Source organism: Astatotilapia calliptera, chromosome 19, assembly GCF_964374335.1.
Source record: "Astatotilapia calliptera chromosome 19, fAstCal68.1, whole genome shotgun sequence".
NCBI lineage: Eukaryota > Metazoa > Chordata > Actinopteri > Cichliformes > Cichlidae > Astatotilapia > Astatotilapia calliptera.
Genome location: NC_137440.1, coordinates 6,366,686 through 6,374,348, shown reverse-complemented (window position 1 = coordinate 6,374,348; position 7,663 = coordinate 6,366,686). Strand labels below are relative to the sequence as shown.

Below are 7,663 nucleotides of genomic sequence, written 5' to 3'. Positions count from 1 at the left end.
ATATCAAGTGTGCATATATGAAGCCTGCAGCTGTTGTGTGCAGTAGAAGCAGGACATGGCTGTAGAGTCAATCTGAGCTCACCTGTACTCCAGCAGTGGAAAGTGGGAAGTAAGGTATGGTTATAGAAGAGCAAACAATAACACAATCAGAGCTCCCATCTGCTCTGTGTCTCAGTCTCAAACTGCTGCATTTGAGCAACGATGCTAAATTATATGAAACCTTTCTAGTCTCATATAAGCTTGAAAACATGGAAAGTATTTGAAAGCACAACAGGTGCAGATACGCAAAGATGAGAAATTGGTCTGAAATGATTACTTGAGAAACTCGAGTAATTTGAAAAGTAATGACGTTCATATAGATTCTCCACCTCAAAGCTTCGCCTCATAATGAGGGTGCTCTAACTGTTAGCATTGTTAGAGAGTTTCCAGTTTAAAAGAGTTATAGCTCTAGTATGAAATATAGTTTTATTTTCTTTTGCTGTCTAGTGTTTAGGTACCAGAACTCTTTTCAAATTTGCATTTTTATAGTGTTTAACATGTTAGAAAGCTTCATTTTCTCTGTATCCATAGTGACATGTTTTTCCAAATGGCTTAAAACTGCAGTTCCTTTCATACCCACTTGAGACTGGCTCCAAAAATCAAATTGATATGTATGTTCAAATTGTCCAGATACTTCCAACTCTGTTTGCTTATATCTATTGTTATGAATCCAAATTAGAATATTTAAAACAGTTGTTATTGTTGTCTAACCCACACCTCCCCCCCACCCCCCCCCACCCCCATACAACATGTACCACCTACCTAAGTATTGTTGCAGACCATGTACACCCTTTTCATATAAATGGTATTCCCTGTGGTCTCTTTCAGCTAGATAATGGACCTTGGCTTATATTAGGCATGCCTGCCAAATCTTAATTTAGGAAAATGCTCAAATGCTGTGTTACAATTCGTTTTTTTTATTGCCATTATTAATAACTGACAAGTTATTAACTGTTGGCAACTGTTTCTGAGTTCTTTGTCCTGAATCTGTCTTGAAGGCCTTGTACAGGGTGGGCCATTTATATGGATACACCGTAATAAAATGGGAATGGTTGGTGATATTAAAGTCCTGTTTGTGGCACATTAGTATATGTGAGGGGGCAAACTCCTCAAGATGGGTGGTGACCATGGTGGCCATTTAGAAGTCGGCCATCTTGGATACAGCTTTTGTTTTTTCAATAGGAAGAGGGCCATGTGACATATCAAACTTATTGGTAATGTCACAAGAAAAACAATGGTGTGCTTGGTTTCAAGGTAACTTTATTCTTTCATGAGTTATTTACAAGTTTCTGACCACTTATAAAACGTGTTCAGTGTGCTGCCCATTGTGTTGGATTGTCAATGCAACCCTCTTCTCCCACTCTTCACACACTGATAGCAACACCGCAGGAGAAATGCCAGCACAGGCATCCAGTATCCGTAGTTTCAGGTGCTGCACATCTCGTATCTTCACACCATAGACAATTGCCTTCAGATGACCCCAAAGATAAAAGTCTAAGGGGGTCAGATCGGGAGACCTTGGGGGCCATTCAACTGGCCCACGACGACCAATCCACTTTCCAGGAAACTGTTCATCTAGGAATGCTCGGACCTGGCACCCATAATGTGGTGGTGCACCATCTTGCTGGAAAAACTCAGGGAACGGTCCAGCTTCAGTGCATAAAGAGGGGAACACATCATCATGTAGCAATTTCAAATATCCAGTGGCCTTGAGGTTTCCATTGATGGAGAATGGATCCACTATCGTTGTACCCCATATCGCCTCTGTCAGTGCGCCCCAGGGCGACTATGGCTACACTGTAGCTTGCCATCACCAGTGTGTGAATGTGTGTGTGAATGGGTGGATGATTGTGTATAGTGTAAAGCGCTTTGGGGTCCTTAGGACCAAGTAAAGCGCTATACAAATACAGGCCATTTACCATTTACCAATTACCATATACCACACCAAACCATCACTTTTGTTGTTCCAACAGTCTTGGAGGGATCCATCCATTGTGGGTTAGTGGTGGTTTTGTTTGTTAACTTCACCATTCACATAAAAGTTTGCCTCATCACTGAACAGAATCTTCTGCGTGAATTGAGGGTCCTGTTCCAATTTTTATTTTGCCCATTCTGCAAATTCTGTGCACCGATCTGGGTCATCCTCGTTGAGATGCTGCAGTAGCTGGAGTTTGTAAGGGTGCCATTTGTGAGTAGGTAATATCCGCCGAAGGGATGTTCGACTAATGCCACTCAACAGTGACATGCGGCGAGTGCTACGCTGTGGGCTCTTGCCGAATGAAGCTAGGACAGCCACTGATGTTTCTTCATTAGTGACAGTTTTCTTGCATCCACGTTTTGGCAAAACCAACACTGAACCAGTTTCACGAAACTTAGCAAGCAGTTTGCTAGCTGTAGCATGGGAGATGGGTGGTCTCGTAGGGTGTCGTGCATTGAAATCTGCTGCAATGACCCTGTTACAGCGTTCACCAGATATCAACACGATTTCGATCCGCTCCTCATGTGTTAACCTCTTCGAATAAAGAGAAACTTGTAAATAACTGAATGAAAGAATAAAGAATAAAGTTACCTTGAAACCAAGCACACCATTGTTTTTCTTGTGACATTACCAATAAGTCTGTGTCACATGGCCCTCTTCCTTTTGAAAAACAAAAGTTGTATCCAAGATGGCCGACTTCTAAATGGCCCCCATGGTCACCACCCATCTTGAGGAGTTTGCCCCCTCACATATATTAATGTGCCACAAACAGGACTTTAATATCACCAATCATTCCCATGTTATTACGGTGTATCCATATAAATGGCCCACCCTGTAGAATAAGTGATTGAACTTTGACTTGAGAACTGACTCCTAAACACTACACAGCAAATCCAGCATGTCCAAATTAACACTGTCGGATTTGATTTCAACACTATTAAAGTGTCTATATGGGTCCACACCAGAGAGTGTTAATTTAACTCTTTTTGGAGAGTTGGTACGTTAACTCTGATTTAGTGTTAAACACCAAATCTGTCTGGAGTTGATAATTTAACACTTGGTGTTAAGAGTTTATATATTAACTCTCAAAGAGTATTTTAGTTTAACTACGTAAGAGTTATCTTCTGATTCATTCTAAAAAGCGGGAATTTTACTGTTCTGAACTTCTAGAAATTTATTTTGGAAATAAACATTTACTAAAAAGATGCAATGGTTTTTGAAAAACATTTATTCTGAACTGTGCACCACAATTTCAAAACATTTTCTTAAAGATGTAACAGTATACATGTTCTCACTTTCATTAGAATTTTGTTTATCAAAAGGTCTGACATGGTAAATGCAAATAACAGCATTCTCATCACTTATTTCTTCAATACAATATGCATGTCCTTCATTCATCCCTTTGTGGAACTTCAATGCACTTCTGCTCTCCCCCATATTCCATCTTCACAAGCATATCCTGTGCGGAGATTGAATAAAAATTAGTTGACACTAATTAATGGCACAAATAATCCAGTAAACAATTGCAGCACAGTAAAAAAAAAAAGGAATCCTCTTTGAGCCATTACTTGTGTAAAGTATTTTCCCAAAGGACAAGGACACAGGCAACAGGTAATACTGAACTAAATGTAAAACCTCAACCTTTTTCATTTTTACCTAAACCGTGTGCACAAAACTCTGGAGGGATCTAAATGCTAACGTAGAATCCAATCAGGACGTCTGCTACTGCTGTTTGCTCGTTTTTTTTATGGGCGATCGTTTTCAGGCTTCAAGTAGCACCATTATACCAACATTTCACATTCTAGACATTGTTTTAGGTGTATTTGACCAAAAATTTGACTGAAAATTCACATGCAAGCTTTTTTTCAAGGCTGTGGTATTTGCCCGCAAACAATACCTTTCAGCTAGCTAAAACAGAATATTATGCTATCACCGAGCAACATGGCTAATGCCTTTCACACAGCTTTGTCTCAACTCCAAAGAGCCACAGAAGTAAAAGCTCATAATAATAATTGAAACAATCTTTGAAAAAATGACTTACCAAGCATGGCAAACAACTCAAATATGTAGAGCAAAATGTTCTGAAACGGCTTCACTTCAGCTTCGATTGGAGCCGTGCTGGGGGCGGAGTCTGTGAATTTACTCTGTTGGTGTCATAGCCCCTCTAGGAGTTCAGAGTTAAGAGGTCAAGAGTTAATGTTTCCATTGTAACACCTCCAGATTTGACAGAGAAACACTCATTTTTAACACTCGATTTTAACTACTATCATTTTACACCTCAGAGTTACATTAAAAGAATGTGACTCTGCTTAGAGTAAAATTAACTCTACTTTTGCAAGAAGACTATTAACACCAAAACATTTAACACTTTTGAATTTGCTGTGTATGATCATCTTTTCCTTCACAATCAACTCAGATTTGTTCATTTGTGACTTAAATTCAAACAGTAATTTTCTCGAAACAACTTAAACTTAACATGGACTTGTATAGATTATATACAGAAACCTTTTCTTATACCAACTTAATTTGACTCACAAGTTCGTGATTCACTTACTTTGACACCTTTGCTAATGCTAATTTACTTGCCTCAGTTAACTTTAGTTTCAGCCTTTACTTTGTCCTAAGTGCTTTAAAAAATTGCTTATGAAATACTCATGATTTAACTTGGACTGGTCTTGGATGCTTTGAGGTATTTTTCTGAAAGTAGCTTTGATTTAATCAGACTTGAAACATGATTCATCTCTGTAAAAGGCTCCCTGTGGAGTTTTTGGCCTACCGTAATCCTTTGGAGAAATCCCTTTCCTGGGGCATTTATCTTGAAATGCACTTTTGCTCCTAGGTTAGTTTGTTAGACTTCTAGAATGACCACAGTTTTTTTTAGTTAATTGAACAAGAATAAAACTTGTCTTTGTGTAACAGAAAACCTTCAAGCTTTACTTGTAGGTTCTTTTGTTTACTTGCAAACTGTCTCGAACATCTCTTACTTGCACAATTTCTTGAGTTGTCCTGAAATGGTTTGAGACTTGACTGGAATTCTTTTCTAACTTTGACATGGCAAAGTTTGTTAAAACTTAAACCAAACAGATACCTCTACCTCCTAATTCAATTAGTAACAGCTTCACTGTGTGTTGAGACTTAAACATTAAGCTCTATGAAACAGAAACATTTTGGACAATTTTGAAGCACAATAAAGCTTCTTGGAGCCAAAGTGAGAGGTGAAAACTGCTGCAAAAATTCATCTGCTTAAGCAAATCTGGATATCAGATAATTCTTAAATTCCTTGTAATGAGCCAGAGTCACTGGTAATTTTCTGCTTGCCTCAAAAGTGCTTAACTAAAGCTCTAGAAAAGTGAATGCCACAGAAAAAACACAGCATTCCAGGAATACTGGACCATCTCCTTATGGTCCACAGCCAGCCATGCTCATGGCAACAATGTCCATTTTAATAACTTATACAGCCTCTCAGTACAGAGGAAAGGTTTAAATAATGATATTTTCTGAAGTTGACTTGGATTCGTGTCGATTGACCTTGATTTGAGACAGAAAAAAAGTCAAACGGGAGAAAAATTAGGCTGAATCACTTTAAACCTCATTTTACAGCCTTCAGTCTATCCTAGCTTTTGAATGTTTGTGTGTGTACGTGAGGCTGATAAAAATGGAGTAACAGCAAGTCAGTCCTTGTTTGTGTCATAAGTATGGATGAGGGAGTGTATGACTGTATATCTGCACCTTTGTGTGTGTGTGTGTGTGTGTGTGTGTGTGTGTGTGTGTGTGTGTGTGTGTGTGTGTGTGTGTGTGTGCAGATGGGCTCAGAGTGCAAACGAGTCAGTCTGTGTTTATTTTCCTGTCAGAGTGACAACTCTCTCTAAGACATCTCCACCTTATCTCATGTTGACTCACGGTGCGGCCCGACCACAAAGGTGTTTCCATCTGGGTTACACACACATGCACCTACACAACCGCGTCACCCTTCAGACATGACACAATCACTTCAGTAGCTGCCTCATCAGTGGAGCGAGAGGGGAAAATGAAAAAGAGTTAAAAGATGTTTGAAGACACAGTCATCAGAGGGGAATGAATGGAAAATATTCTGCCTGTGCTAGCTGGTCTCTATCCTTGCTTGCAAGATAATTACCCGAGCAGCTCTGTGATTAGGCTCACAGCAGAGAAGAGCGCTAAGATGTCAGCAAATGACAAGCGACTGGGACTTGTAAAAGCACTAACACACACAGAATGGCACACAGAGGACTTTGGGCCCTACTCTGCTTCCCATCCGCAAGAATAAACAGAGCTTTTAATGGTCAGGACACATCAGAGAGCGGCAAAGCAAAACTCCTTCGAGAGTGGATGTGATTATAGATGCTACCACAAGATATATAGCAATGCTTTCCAACTAAAAATTAGGGAGATTATAGTTCTCGCAATTGCAGCGTTTACTCAGTACTTTATTGTGATTGGCAGAAAACTGTCATTGCACTGTTTATTTTGAAACCAAAGAAAGAAACACAATTCGCTAAAATAACATCAAACCTTCCATGTTTGGTGTATGTCAAGACCCTTAAAAGACGAGGTTTCACTCAGACTTAATTTTAATTCATTTTAGCCTTGTGGTCTTCTCAAACTACTTGGAAATAAATCTATTCGGCTATTACACAGACCAGTAACACATCAGTAACACATCTGGTCCCCCAGATATCTCAGAATACTATAATAATAATGCAAATTAATTTTGTTATTAGCACACAGTTCATTTGCATTTACCCGGCCAGAAGTATTATTATTACAAGGGGAGATTAACAAGCTAGTGAAGTATGTTGAGCTTAAAAGTCATAGTTTAGTCATAGTAGTGTCTCTCTTTTTACCTGCTTAGATCACCATAGTGACTAATGTTGAACACAACTTTGTCCACAGCTGGTTATGTTGATTGTTTTGCTTTAAATGACACATTTTCTCTGATTCCTGTAGTTTCAGTTTAGGTGTGCTATAGATTATCTGCTGACAGAATATATTTTAATGCATGAAACGTTCCTACTAATAGAATAATAATAAGGCCATGTCTTTGTTGCAGCAGCACAAAACTCTGCATTGTCACTGGAATTTACAGATATTTACACTGATAGAAAATGAAAGGAAAATTTTGAAAACACTTAAGAGCTTAATAAGAAAAAAAAAATCATGTGTGATATCTATACCATCTATACTATCTATATCTATACTGATATGGACTTGGTGATATATTAAGAAAGAAAGGATGCCACGTCATTTGATGGAAATGAAAATTATCAATGTACAGAGAGCTGAATTCAAAAACCGCCCCAAAAATCAAAGTGAAAAAATGACCCAGGGGGTTTCTATTGGTTATACATTAGGTCAGGTGAGCATTGGGCCAATCAGTGGTATCAATTCCTTCATCCTCCAGGAACTGCCTGCATACTCTTGCCACATGACACTGGGTATTGCTGTGCACCAGGAGGAACCCAAGACCCACTGCACCAGGGTCCAAGGATTAGATCCAGATACCTAATGGCAGTCAGGGCTGCCTAGCCTGTAGCAACCCATGCATCTCTCCGTGGATATGCCTCTGCAGACCATCACTGACTCCCAACTCAGAGTGTATGATGTTAAAGGCAGCACAATGTTCTCCAC

The 7,663-nt window shown here is 39.2% G+C and overlaps 1 long non-coding RNA gene across 1 annotated transcript; it reads right to left on the bottom strand.

Annotated features, from left to right (window-relative positions):
• Positions 1 to 3,227: 3,227 nt before the first annotated feature.
• On the bottom strand, positions 3,228 to 4,201 carry LOC145422484 (uncharacterized). Its single transcript, XR_013903772.1, has 2 exons — positions 4,059 to 4,201; positions 3,228 to 3,476 (listed from the first exon to the last, which is right to left on the bottom strand). It is a non-coding gene; the product is annotated as an uncharacterized LOC145422484 (long non-coding RNA).
• Between the last annotated feature and the right edge of the window lie 3,462 nt (positions 4,202 to 7,663).